Source organism: Mauremys mutica, chromosome 13 (assembly GCF_020497125.1).
Source record: "Mauremys mutica isolate MM-2020 ecotype Southern chromosome 13, ASM2049712v1, whole genome shotgun sequence".
Taxonomy (NCBI): Eukaryota; Metazoa; Chordata; order Testudines; family Geoemydidae; genus Mauremys; species Mauremys mutica.
Window position 1 is genome coordinate 28139222 of NC_059084.1, and position 14724 is coordinate 28153945.

The window sequence follows — 14724 nt, forward strand, 5'->3', positions numbered from 1 at the left end:
CAATTTTATACCTAATCTCTGAAAAACAATGGAGTATGTAAATATTAGCTAGCCACTAGGTTTGGTCAAGGAAGGTTTACCATCTAACTCAGAGAGACTACAGAAAAGTCAGTTCTTCTAGCATGTAAAAGAGTAGGTGACACTAAGTGTCTCTCTTTCTCTTCAGTTCAAATTTAAAAACACGTTATCTAATGCTGCCTGTAAGCCTTTTAACAAATATCTCCCTCCACACATTTCACAGAAATCTCTTCATATTCTGTTGCATTGTACTCAGCGATCTGGTAATATAATGGAAACTGTGTCTGGGTACCAATCAAATTTGAGATTTTTTTCTCCAAATCATAAAAACTAGAAATGGGAAAGCCAATAGGCCATTTAGTTCTTCCCATACCAAATCAGGGTTGTAAACCATGGTATTTTCTACTAAGAGTAACTAAACATGGCATTGGGAGTTTCCATGTTTACAGTCCAATTAGTTATACAAAATACTGGATCTGGAACTGCCAGCCTTGCAAACTCAACCTGGAATCCAGAAGTCAGGCACTGTTCTTTCCTTCTTGTGCATTAGCACCATGACTAAAAAGTTCTGCAGGCCAAATTATGCCCTCAATGACACGTGAGCAACCCCTCTGCCTTCAAGTGGGTATGCAAAGGTAAACCAATTGGGACTTGGTAAACAATTATGTTGATGAAGCCCTAGAAGAAATCGAATCCAGATCTCTCTCAGGGTATGTCTACACTGCAATTAGACACGTGCAGCTGGCCAGTGCCAGATGACTCGGGCTTGCGGGGCTCGAGGTAAGGAGCTATTTAATTGTGGTATAGACATGTGGGCTCAAGTTGCAGCCTGTGTTCTGGGACTCTCCCACCTCACAGGATCTTAGAGCCCGGGCTCCAGCCTGAGCATCTACCCCACAGTTAAACAGCCACCTCAGCCTGAACCCTGCAAACCAAAACAGCTGGCACAGGTATTTAATTGCAGTGTAGACAGAACCTCGGTGATGTTGGTGCTGTAGGCCTCTGAGAAGTGACACTGTAATATTAGACCTAATCTAAAACCCATTGAAATAGATGGGAGTTTTTCACTGACTTCAGTGGGCACTGGATCAGGCCCTCAGTGCTCTTAGCGGATACAATTCAAATACACCAAGCAGGTATGTGAAGCAAGAAGATAACACTTTTCCACAATCACTACTCATAGTAAAACTGCACTTGAATTTGTCTTTTCCGGTTTTAAATGACCCACGTGATAGTGCTTCCATCATTCCCCTAGAAAGACTATTGCAGTCTAGGAATACTCCTCAGATTAGGAATTTACCCAAGTAGTCAATTTAAGCTTCTCTGTGCTCTGATTAATCTCTTACTCTTAGCAATACACCACTGGCCCACTCTGAGCAATTCCTTCCCCTTTCTGTGGTTGCAGCCTTCTAATACTTGGTTTTGGTTATATTTCCCTTAATCATCAACCAATCATGGTAGATATGCTTAGTTCTCTTAACCTTCTTCCGCAAATCAGCCCTTCAAGATCCTTAATTTTGCATCATTTTCTGATTTCACCTCCAATTTGCTGATGTCTTTCAGTATAGAGGTGTTCAGAAAAACCAGAGCTACTACTGATTCCAACAGGACTGTGTGTAAGCTCAAAAGCTTATCTCTCTCACCAACAGAAGTTGGTCCAATAAAAGATATTATACCTCACCCGCCTTTTCCCTCTAATATCCTGGGACTGACGCTGCTACATCACCACTGCTTCCAAAATAACTAATTGTGAGTTAGTGTGGCAGAATGCATCCTTAGCAGTTGTGGAAATAGTGAGATGATGCTTCTTCTTGAGGGTGGCAGAATGAGGTCCTAAGTGGACTAATAAAAAGTCACGAGCTTTCACTTCTTTTGAACCACTCAACAGTTTGATCAGATCCTATTTTATCCATGCACTCTCCCATTCCTATGTATCTATAATGATTATCCATGCAATTCTGGACAACACGCAGGCGTTAAACAAAAAAACCTAGCTAGATGTTACCTCTCTGTTCCAAGCACTTTTCCCCCAATGTTCCCTGAACATCCTGCAGTGTTGTTCTAATCCAGACCTGGGCAAACTTTTTGGCCCTAGGGCCACGTTGGGTACAGAAATTGTATGGAGGGCCAGGTAGGGAAGGCTGGGGAAGGCTACACCTTCCCAAACAGCGAGGCATGGCCTGGTCCCCACCCCCTATCCAACCCTCCAGAACCCCTACCTCCATACAACCCCCCATGTTCCCCACCCCTGACTGCTTCCCGGGACTCCCGCATCCTATACAAACACCCCTGCTCTCTGCCCCCTGACCATCGCCCTGGGATGCCCGTCCCCTATCCAATCCCCCCTGCTCCCCAACCCTGACTGCACTCTGGGGCCCCCCTGCCCCCTATCCAACCCTCCCTGCTCTCCCTGTCCCACGTTACCTGTGGGGTGGGGGAAACGGGGGCTCAGTCCTTTCCCTGTGTGTTTCCCCTGCTCGTTTGGCTGCTCCCCCCCAACAGTCGGGCAGGGCTCGCTCCCTGTCTAGGCTTGGCTGCTGGGGCCAGGGGCCACACATGCTGGGGGTGGAGGGGCATCCTGGCTTGCTCTGCCCCTGTCCCCGGCAGCAGGGCCCAGGCCCCTTGAACACGCCCCGGAACCCTCCCGGAACTCCCCCTGCTCCCCGCCCCCTGACTGTGTCACCCTGGGGCACCAGGTCTGGCAGTGCTATAGCCGTACTGCCTGGCCAGAGCTGCAGCCACACTGCCCAGGCGCTGGGGGACCTGTGACTGCGAGAGAGGCAGGGAGGGAAGGGAGCAGAAGGGGAGGGGCCAAGGGCTAGCCTTCGCCCCGCTCACCGGGGAGTTGGGCCGGCTCCTCCGCAAGCCTGTCCTGACCCCGCTCCCTGGCAGGAGCTCGGGGCCAGAAGGAAGGGTCCTGCAGGCCGGATGTGGCCCAAGGGCCGTAGTTTGCCCCCCTCTGTTCTAATCTCTTCTCCTCTTCCTCAGGACTCAGTCTTCTGCAGAACTCGAACATGAATTTGGCAGGCTAGTTGTTTAAAATAAAGACTAATAGCCCAATTGTGCAGTCCAAACGTGGGCAAAACTCCTGATCACTTAACTGGGAGTTTGCTTGCATAGTGACTGCAGGATCAAGTCTTAAATGGAGCAAAGTAATTTCAATGAGTAACAGCATTAACACTGGCAAATTCTGCAGGTCTTCAATGCCATCATAGCTGATGCTACCTAACTGCACCAGAAATAGCTCACGCACTGATGCAAATAAAACATAACAGAAAAATTCACTGTTAGGAATTTGCACACGTTTGTATGGTTTGTGACATTCTTCCTTCATTCCGGCATGTTCTAGGATGTTAATTTGCACAGCATTGCCCAGTATGCTCTCACAGCTACTTCTTAGGTGTTGGAAATCAAGAGACAAACAGCAAGGTTTAGGTGTCCATATGCAGAGTCACTTTCATTAGCCAAGGTGCTGGCTTGCAAAGCGTACGGAAACAGCCTACACCCAGTGAATGTTTGCAAACTTCAAGAGAAAGAGAATTGTTTAAGATAAGAGCGCATAGGTAAGAATAATGAAACGAGACTTAAGGCCTGAACAGCGGGATAAACTTGCTGCCAGTGAGCTCTATCAGGCTGTGGAACAGTCTCCCATGGGAAGCCCTGACACTTGGCAGGTTTAAAACTAGCCTGCACAAAGCACTAGTAAGTGTACAATAGGGAATAGTCCTGCACTGGCAGGGAGATGTAGTAGATAACCCAACAAATATTTTCCATCTCTGATTCCGTAGCAAGGTTTCCCATCCTCACTTTTAGCCTTCAGAACTTTAGGGTGGGTTCTGGTATATTTGGTGCAACTGGGCAGCATTTTATGGATGAGCATAAGGGGAACACAATGGATTATAAATGCAGCAGCTCTGGAATTTAGTGATGCAAAAAAGAGAGCCAATAATTTTTAGTGGCATACACAAACATTCAGCCCCAGTGCCAATAGCTCACCGGGTGTTCAATGCTATAATTTTTACAGTAGTATGCCCTGAGGGATCAGAGGAACATTTTAAAACTGCTCAACCTTTGGAAAAAGGAAAACAAAAAGCAGGTTTAAGATATATATGTTAGATTGGGAATTCCAGTAGAATAAAATGGAATCCAACGTACAGTAGCCTTGCAATATAAATTTTAACAGCAAAGAGATGTTACTGCATCACAAAACTGAACTGAGATATTTAAATATTGATACCATCAATAGCAGCTTTGAGAGTATAAAGACAAAAAGGTAGCATTCTCACACACAGTGCAGAGAAAAAATGTGTTGGGGGGCATTAAAATTATGAACATTTGGGAGCTGATGGAGGAGACTTAACCCTATACATTTACTCCTATATTATAAATCTCAGTTTATAAAATATTGTTTTGCAAAACTGAGAATAAAGCTTGCCACAATCAAAAACACGTTACATTAAAAAATCCTCTCACTTTTCCATTTCCCATTAGACTAGGAAATGCTGAATGCCAGCCTTCGCCCCAGGAAAACCAAACCCTTCCATAGCAACGTAAAGGACAGAAAGCTCTAACGCAGCTCTCCTTAGAGAAATAGTTTACTATTTTTTAGCTGCATAATCCATGCACCAAGTCAGCTCCTCTATTGAAGTTTTTACCAGCAGAACCACTGCAGTCTAAATGAGACGATTAGAGAGGGGAGGGCACACTGCAAAGCACTGCATATGTGAGGGTTCACATGCACAGATATACACCCTCTCCCACTATCTGAGCTCAAGGTTCAACTGATCCACAGAACAGAAAAATATTTCTACTCTTAAAAAATTAGCACACAGCAAAACAGCATCACAAAAAAAACAAACAAAAAACACACAAATAAACCTCTTAACATTTTAAAAAAATAACCTAATTTAAACATATTGCTTACCCGAAATACGCAGGTTACAACAATCCAGCTGCTGTAGAATTCACCTAATTTCTTCGACATATATAGAAAATGCTCTTCTTTTTTTGCTCTTAATCTTCGAGCACAGCCTCAGACCAGCCTTCCTTCTTTCATTAGCTGGACATGTGTCAGCTCTCTCACATCTGCGATTTCTCACTGACTAGAGCCGCCTGTCCGATCCCAGGGAAACACAGATGGATCCCAGATGGGAAGGTCCAGCCAAACAAACCAGCTCTTTACCTCGCCAGAATATCCAGATATAGACACACACACACCCTCCTTTCTCTCTCTCTCTCCCCCCTCCCGTTCTCTCTGTTACCAGGGCTCCTTGCCAGCTGATGTCACTAAGCACACACCTACCAGTGACTCTCAGCCACTTTGACATTAACTTGTTAAATACCCATAATTTGTTTATGGCTGACAACAACACCGATACTGCACTACAACGATCCATGCTAGCTCCCCGTGAAGAGGGGCTTCAAAGGATGAGACTATTGGACGTTCAACTGGACTGACCCTTCCAAAATCCTTTATGCCTTTATGTTTATGCAGCTCTTGTTTGTAGAGAATGCCTGTTGTAAATCACTCTAGTAGGCAGCCTGTAGTGCTGAAGAGAGTCTTAATTTTAGCACTCAGTTTTAAAAACTGGATTTGGATAAGCTGTTTGGTAAACAAACTAATTTTCTGAAGGTTTTCTAGTGCACGTAAATCTTTCATGTAAACTGCCTTCAAATTTCAGTCTCAGTTTGCAAAATTGCAAAACTGGCATGTGTTAACAATTAGAAGCAATAAGAAGATACTATTCTGACGGTGCAAGGATCTCAAAGTAGGGCTGGAAAACTCAGAGGAAGAGTGATTAAATACGTAACATTCTAATCACAGAGGAGGGGAACTGTTAAAGAAAAACATGCCTTATTGTTTAAATGATATGTATAGTGGATTCATGGGATAAATCTTTTTTTAGCAGTCACTGAGGAAGCTCATAGAAGAAAGCCATTGGACACAACCAACTTGGAGTGTTTCCGTAAAGTATTTTGGGCTGGTCTACACTAGAAAATTAGATTGACCCAGCTACATCACTCAGGGGTGTGAAAAATCCACACCCCAAGCTGACCTAACCCCCTCAGTGTAGACAGCATTTGTTCAAAGGAAGAATTCTTATGGGACCCCCTCCCATAACTGCAGTAGGTTTCTACACTGACCCGCTACAGCTGTGCTGTTCTACCGTTAAGCGTAGGCATAGCCTTAGACATGGTAACTCTGCAACACGTAAGCACCTCTGCCAGGATTCTCACTTTGTTGTAGCCACTCACCAACACACATCTTGGACAAGAACAGAGCTCGGTTGGCAGCAACTACAGTGATCACACTGCACCAGTGCTTCACACATGGAGCCAGATGCTGGGACCTAGGGGTTGCACAGTTCACATCCACAGCCAGTGCCACACATACAAGGGCCCCTGCTCGAGTTTCACACTGCTTCTGCTCCTTGAAGAAGGAAAGAGGTGACAGCACCATCACACCACCACCGGGACTTCCTTGAGCTGTGCAGGTTCAAACATGTAACATGACCCTTTTGAAAATTGTGTGGGCAACACTGAAGTTTCCCATATATTTGTCTGAAAGCTAGACAGCTCAACAAAACTCCCAGCAACTAATGACAATGTAAAGCCCAACATTGCCAAGACTACCAAATGCTGACTTTAAGGGGGGAAGAAGGGGAAAGTGGAAATCCTGATTAAGATGCTGATTCTCTGAAGAGCTTTGGCACAAGAATGGCAGAGGTGTCTGATGATGGATGGCAGATAGTTATTCAGCTTCCCTGAGAATTTTATTGCATGATTCTAGCACAATGATATCTAAGGGCCAAGCGTGCAATGAGGCAACTCCAAGCAGAGAGTACTATGCATGGTCATAAATACTTGCAGGAACAGGCCCCAGGCTACTGGAAGTTATACAGAAATTGAATGGCCTCAGCCAATTAGAAGCCAGGGATACTGGCCAATTACAGACCCAAAACTGGTAAGGGTGGTTCTCAGTTATTAAATTCCCAGTGCTTTGTTTGGTTACTGGTCCCCAGAAACCCACAGCCCTAGGCTCTCAACAGACATGGCCACTTCAGTGTCTCATCTCCCTCTTCATCCCCAAATTGCTCTAATTCTTTTCATTCCCAAGTCAGGCTAAGAACCCCTCATTTCTCTTGGGAGGGAGGAATAGAAGGGGATAGGGAGAGAGAGGAGGAGCTTTTAAAGTAAAGGTTAAAATTGTGCTCTGTGGGAGTGGGAGCTAGTCCTTCCTAAGCAGCAAGGGTGGGGTCAGAGGCACTGAGGGAAAGAACTCCAGTCACTTGAGTGTGCCCCCTACCAACTCAGTAATAGCAGCACCCTGGGCTCACATACGCTTGTCTTCAACTCTGGCGTTTCAGCCCACAGAGCCCCAATCAGGATTTACAGGACTCAAGAAATGCTCCAGAGGTGTGCCAATGCGTGGGCCATCCTTCCTTTCGGGCAGCACTCTGTCACAGCATGCTAATGGGGTGTCTGCTCACAAAGGATTGTTTTCTAGATTTAACTAAAAAAAGGTCTATTCAAACATCCCCAACGCCTCTATTTACTTGTGCTCTAATCAGCCAACCAGCCAGCAGAGGGGGCACTAGTTTAAGCCTATTTTCAGATCTCTCTGTCCCAAGAAGTGACAACCAAGATGTCAGTGCACCAATAAGAAAGTTAGCTATAAAAAAAATTATGTTAAAATTTCACCTTCCTTGAGAAGAAAAAGAGTTCAAATGAAATAAATGTCCTTTTACAATAGTTCCTCTTTGCACGAGAGTTCAATTCCATCTAGCTTTTTATTAATATATAGTACATATGAATGACATGATTCATTCCAATGACATGGGGAGGGTATCACTTGGAGAGCTGACACATTTAGCCTTTCTACCCCAAAGAAGTTGAACCTGAGTTTACATTTGCAATCGTTTCCTAGGTATGCAACTGTTCTGTAAATAATTTATATCAGGGGAGATTAAAGCAGGTGAAGTTCTGATCTGTTCAAGAGATGTTTTATTTGAAAAAGTTAGGGTTTGGGGTGTGTTTACCACCTTTTACAAAGCACATGCAAAATACTGAGGCTGTCAATATTTCACAAAACAAGACAGAAAAAGTGCATCTTAGTTATGCAGACACAAAAAAGTTTAAAAAAGTTAAAACCCCAAAACTTAAGTTTTCAAGAACTATTTTCCTCATGTTTTGGCCTGCAGTCCCAAACACCGCCAGGGGAAAAGTCAATTTGCAACAGCTGCGGACAGCTAGTTAAGTCCAAGGACTAAACAACACAATTAGGGAAACTGATAAAATATTAATGCAGCAGTTTCACAAAAAAATCGTTCAATATTGTTTTATTATTGTTGAGGTGAAAATGTATTCCCACAAATTCAGAGGCTCTGGGGGCATCTCACCATCCTTATATAGTCAGAAGTGTGACTGTATAAGAATGGCACCTTACTCAATGGATCTGTTCTGTGGTTCAGATTCATATCTTTGTTTTGTAACAAAAAAGTTTTCCCTTTAACTCCCGTTAGCTAGCCCAGCTCTGGGAAAGAGAACTGAATTTTATTTTTAAATTTTTTTTTTGCTTTGTCAGCTAGGTTCCATCTGCAAAATCCCTTGTTGTTAGTTATGGTGCATAAGCCCAAGAACCGATCTCAGTTTCCAGAACTCAAAGTCAGTTTGCAGGATATATCATTAAAAGAAACAGGCCAGACTATTGTCAGCTACTGCTAATGGGCACAGTTTAAGGGGCAGAGAGGAGGGAGACAGAGAATACAAAAAGGTGGCATAGAGCTTGCTCTTGATTTCCACCCAACTCTGCTGTACATATGGCAGTTCCCAAGCATAAAAAACAGGCAAAGACTGCTTTAACTCTGGCTGCATACGGCCCCAAGGGGGCGGGTCCAAAACTGCAGTCAGGAACAGACACAGCACAAGGAAGTCCCAGCCAAGCCACATCGCCTTTCCTCTAGTCAACCCTTATGCTGCCAGCAGGGTGAGGGTGTAGCAGAGGAGGCTCTATGCCAGTAGAGTGATCCTCACCCTTCTCCCCCCCACCCCCCATGTGGTGGGCTGATCCTCCCACGGCCAAATAATAATAAATAATAATAATAATTGGAGCTATACCAATCTCCTAGAACTGGAAGGGACCTTGCAAGGTCATCGAGTCCAGCCCCTGCCTTCACTAGCAGGACCAAGTACTGATTTATGCCCCAGATCCCTAAGTGGCCCCCTCAAGGATTGAACTCACAACCCTGGGTTTAGCAGGCCAATGCTCAAACCACTATCAGTGCTACCATCAGCTTCCCCACATACTGCAGTGCAATGTGGACACACTGCCCAGATGGATCTGGTCAAACATCTTTTTTCTTGTAACTTGAGCAAATTTGCTCGAGTCATTTGGATATAAATATGAAGCCCCACTGTGCCATTTTAAGAGAGACACTTTTCAGAGTATAACCATGCGACTAAGAAACCCAGGCCTTGAGGGGTGTGATTGGGACCATATCTATACTCTGTGCAAAGAGGCACATTGCAGCACACAGAAGTTTTCCAAATCCTTCTTGTATGAGTGGATTTAATTGGCTGTGTCATACCAGTGTTATTAAAATGACAGAAAGCTACTCGGATGGCAAGGGCACTTCATGATACCACCAATGGCAGAAAGCTTCTGAGGAGCCATCAGAAGAAAACCACTTTGTCAACAGGCACGTGAGTTTGTTGAGGACTCCCCTCTCCCCAAACAACACATTCTCAGGTATTTTTAAAGAAAAACCTCCCAAACCCCAAAGGCTTACAAAATTTAATTTCAAGTTGTTAACTGCAAGAATGCCTTTGAGAGCGCTAACTTTTGTTGTAGCAGTCAATTGTCACTCAGCGGCAAACAAATCTTTCCCCTTATTTTCACAACCCTGAAAATAGTTTTTAAGTGGAGAAAAATCAGATATATCAAGGATGTTAAAAGCAGTTTGCAGTTATATTAATTCAGCGTTACAGACAAATTAGGAAAATTTGCCCACTCTGCACCAAACCGACTGAGAATTCAAAATGTTACTTTACTTGCCTGTGTCAAAACAAGAGAAGAGATAAACCCACTTCTCATCAAGGTGAACAGAAATGCACTGCACTGAGTAGCCTCATAGGGTCTGTCTACACAGCAACTAGACACCCGAGGCTGGCCTATGCCAGCTGACTCGGGCTCGTTGGACTCAAGCTGTGGGGCTGTTTCATTGCTGTGTTGACCTCCGGGCTTGGGATGGAGCCTGGTTTCTAGGACTCTGTGAGGTGGAAGGGTCCCAGGGCTCAGGCTGCAGCCCAAACCCGGAAGCCTACACTGCAATGAAACAGCCCTGCATCCCAAGCTCTGGGAGCCCGAGTCAGCTGGCACACACCAGCCATGGGTTTTTATTTGCAGTTTAGACATACCTACTGTGACAGAACGGGGCATCACTGTAATAAAGAAAAATACGCACTTATATGGATGGTTTTTAATCTGTCGCTATCAATCACTTTACAAAAGGCGAGTGAACCTTGATTAGGGACCTCCTCCAAAGCCTGCTGAAGTCAACAGGAGTCTTTCCACTGACTTCCATGGGCTTTGGATCGAGTCTTACGTGACTTGCCATGGTCACAGAGCCCATCAATGCAGCCCGTCTCAGCATTCCATTCACCAGCCCAAAAGGGAACGGCGTTCTAGCCTTAACTTATTTTGAAATACTTTCCTCTATAAAGAAAAGTAATCGGTGACTCCTCACTACAAAAGCTCAGCGACTGAGAAACCGTGCAACTCCTTCAACTATGGTGGCGTTCCCAAGCCCACTTATCCACTGACACTTTAAAAACCCTTGCACCCCAATCTGAGTCTATGCCGGTTATGCAATATGTATGTATTTTTTCATCCTTGCAAACGATATCTGTAACCTGTATAACCCAAGCCTGACCCCAGATGTACAGTACCTTCCCTCTCAACCTGTGTATATTTCATTTCAAACATTTACTTTACTAAATTTTTTTTCTCTGGAGCAGATCTCTTGAAATAAATTTTCTGCTAAGCTAACCCGTCCACTCCCTGTGCCTTTGCCACCAGAAGGAAAAAATGTAAAGACAAGACCTACCAACAAGAAAAAATAAACCACATAAACTGACAGACATCGAGCAGGATTCCTAGTTAAAACAGGCAACTAGCTAGTTTGCTCTGACAGCAGCCATCGCTAAGGATTCTGCAACCCAGATGTTGATACTGTGCACGGACACCACCATGGAAAGAACTAATACTGCATGCAGCGGCTAGGAAAATTGCTCTCCGTCTCTGTGCATTAATCTGGTTCTACTTTCTTCACATGGGAACGTTCCATGGAAAGAACTATGAAAACAAAGCTTGAACACTGCAGACTATTGATATATGCTGCTAGCTGTGGTTTCTGGGAAAGCAGAGAAATCTGGAGAATTTTTCCAGTTTCCAGTGGAATTTTTATGCCTATCACAGTCCATTCCCCGGCAATCGGAGAAAATCTGAACTTGCTTTGACTTCTATTAAATTCTTCACATATTTCATGATGCACCGTGGCTTTATTTTTTGCTTTCTGGGCTCCTATCTTGGAAAGACGCCTCAGATTTATTCATGGCAACCATGGAAAGCATTTACCTTTTAAGCTCCCCACTTTCCACTGCACAGAAAATAAATCCAAAAGTACCAGGGCAGCCAAAGTCATTTGTCAGGGTAAATGGAAACTGTAAATTCATGTTAAACGGAATGCAATGGAAACCAATTGGAATACTTCTCCTCTTCTAGTCTCCAGGTTTGGCAGGAAAGTCAAATGTTTGGTTGCCCCCTTTATTCCTTATATAAAAGTCACTAGACCCAGGAAGGGACAGCAGACTTGGATGCTTCTGAAGGTTCAGGGGAAGCTCACTGCCTATCGCTGTCTGGGGGAACTGTGGATAATGCTCATTCAGGTTAGCAACAGTGCTGCACGGAAGCCACCCTCTCGGGTGCACTGACTGGAGATTAGGATCTCTTAGTGTGGAGTAAATTCAGTACATTTAACAAACATACCTGTTTCAACAAGTTCATTGTTTAAACCAGCACAAGGCCAATTCTGTTAAGAGTCTTGTCTACCGTAACAGGCTGGCATCCTGTTGGTACCAGTGCAACATATGTTGATTATTTACATGGACTAAGCAGCCAGGGTTTTACCATTCGGTTTTACTATGTCAGGAGTGACCAAACTTACTGATCCTCTGAGCTGCATACAACAATCTTCAGAAGTTCGAGAGCCAGGGTGCGCCTGTTGGGGCTTCAGCCCCACTCCTGCTGAAGCCCAAAGCCCTGGCAGGTGTGCCCTGTGGAGCTGAAGCCCTGAGACCCCTCTCCCCACTGGGAAGAAGCTCCTACCCCACCACAAGATCCCCCTCTCCGTGCAGTCTGGTAAGTGGAGAATGGGGGTGGGGGCCTCAAGCCACACTTTAATGGTAAAAGAGCCATAATTTGGCCACCCCTGTACTATGTCGGATACAATTAAAATGAGTGAGTTTCCAAACCTTAAAGTAAATACACACACACACACACACACACACACACACACACACACAGAATGAGGTGATGTCAGCTTATTTCAATGTTTGAACTGGGGGTGCAAGGAATTTCATTTAACAGAAGGGGGCTAAGAAAGGGGTTGGGAATGAAAGTTCAAGAGCAATGAATTAAGCAGACAGACACTGTACAATGCAGTCTACTGAATTTGTACAGAAAAATGTTTGCCACATGAGAAAAATGGTAGGAAAGGTTACCTGTTCATTGTTGCCACTCGACCTCACAAGTGAAGAAAAAAAAATACCTGAGAATTTTGTATCCCTTCCAACAAAAGGAACTTTTTCTAAATTTAACACCCTTGCCCTGATCAGAAATCCAAGTCCCTGTAGCCGTCACGGGTATTTAAACCAAACACTGAAATATGGAAAATATGAGTAATCCTATTTGGAAAGAGTAAAACCCAGCCTGCAGAGGATTAAATTTAAACAGTTAGTTCAATAGCTCTGTAACAACAATATTTTAAAAAATGGCAGGGTGAAAAGATACAAGATTCTGGATTCATTCATCTTCAGATGTTCATTAAAAAGATATATATCCTCCTAACTCCAATTTCTGCAACTCTTATCTTTCTTAACTAGCTATCTCAGTCAGGATGATCAGGAATATTTACCAGCTTTGGAACGTAAACTGGTTGAAATCTTTTTCTAGCAAACTCAATCACTATATTCAGTCACTTCAAAACCCCTCAAGCATTATTCTGTTATAAACCATACTGAAAATCTTTGACATTTTGGGCTATGTAATTAAAGGGCTTCAATCTTTTGTGTCCCTTTGTGCCCACAAGTCTTGTCTCACAGGTTAAAATGACTGTGCATTCACATTTGGAGTTTTGAAAGCCTGTTTTCATGTTCAGTCACATCACTGTTCTTTCGCACATCCCTGGGATACCCAGGACTTGTTAGCAGCATCCCTCAATTCACTTTGAACCCTGCCCCAAACAATTATTCAAACCTTAGCCTCACCCCTCTCTCCCCCACCCCCCACAAAAAAAGAGGAAGATCCAGGAAAACAGTAGCAGAGACTGTTAAAAACCTACTGAAGCAGGAACGTTCAATGCTGTGATTTGCTGAATTCTCTCTTGTTGTAGGAATAACATTCACGATAAAATGAATGTGATGGATCCCAAACACCTCAAGTACACTGTGAAACATAGTGCCCCATATTGTACATCCCTCTATCATTACTTTATTCCTTAAAGGCCGCTGACTTTTCCCAACCCAGCCAATAGCCTGTTTTGTTTCTTTGTTATCACATCTCTATTTTAATAGAGGAGGTTTTTAACCCCTCAACATGGGTTTCTATTTCTTATTCACAAGCATTACACAGAAATAATATTGTTGGTTTTCTTTTGAAATTGCACTAAAACAAAATCCCAAGTGGCTGCTTCCCCATGTACCTTACTACCTCTGCATGACTATAGTGCCTAAATATGTTATGGTACTGGAGAGGCACAGAAGGAAATCATAGAAATGTAGGGCTGGAAGGGACCTCAATAGGTCATCTAGTCCAGGTTTGCTTTCATGGCAGACTACAGCAGTCACTAACCTGATAACTTGGGTTTTAAAACCCAAGTTTCTAACCCAAACCACAACCTCTCTTTAAAAGACTATTTTGCAGTGCACCCAGAAGCTGTAAAACTGTGACCAACACTGTACTGCAAACCACCAACTAATGGATTTGAAGTAGCACTTTCCAATGAAGTAATATAGATTAGAATGCTGATTGTTGCCAAACTTTTGTTAGTTTTGCAGATGTAATGCTGAATGGAATTCTCTCACTCCCCTCCCCGATCAAAGACAAAAAATAAAAAGGGGTGACTTAACTTTCAGTTTTGTTTTTATCTAAATGTGAACTTTTTCCTCCCAAAGGCAATCTTTGGCAGCCTGCTCTTGTTGTCAATTGGGTCTCTGGATCATTAGCCCCATAACAAATGGTGGCAGTTGGAAAAGAGACAGACCTTTTGTGCCTGCAGTGGTATTCCAAGCTTTCAGCTCTTGGCTCCATGAAGTCTGATTTAGCAGCACTGCTGGGAGCTATTAGTTTACGAAAGAACCAGCACGCCCACCCAAGCACAGTAGACTGCAAGGGGCTCCTCTTACACTGATGCCATGTGCCTTTCATTC

General features: G+C 43.9%; 1 protein-coding gene across 4 annotated transcripts in view; it reads right to left on the minus strand.

Moving 5' to 3' along the window:
- Window positions 1–14724, minus strand: part of CBFA2T2 (CBFA2/RUNX1 partner transcriptional co-repressor 2) — a 98383-nt gene that overhangs the window by 62914 nt on the left and 20745 nt on the right. Inside the window, exon 1 of one of the 4 annotated variants that reach the window (XM_044985463.1) lies at window positions 4943–5091. The exons of the other annotated variants lie outside the window; for them this stretch is intronic. The gene's annotated coding sequence lies outside the window, so the exon portion shown is untranslated. Of the gene's footprint in view, window positions 1–4942; window positions 5092–14724 lie in introns of those variants that run through there. 4 annotated transcript variants of the gene reach the window in all.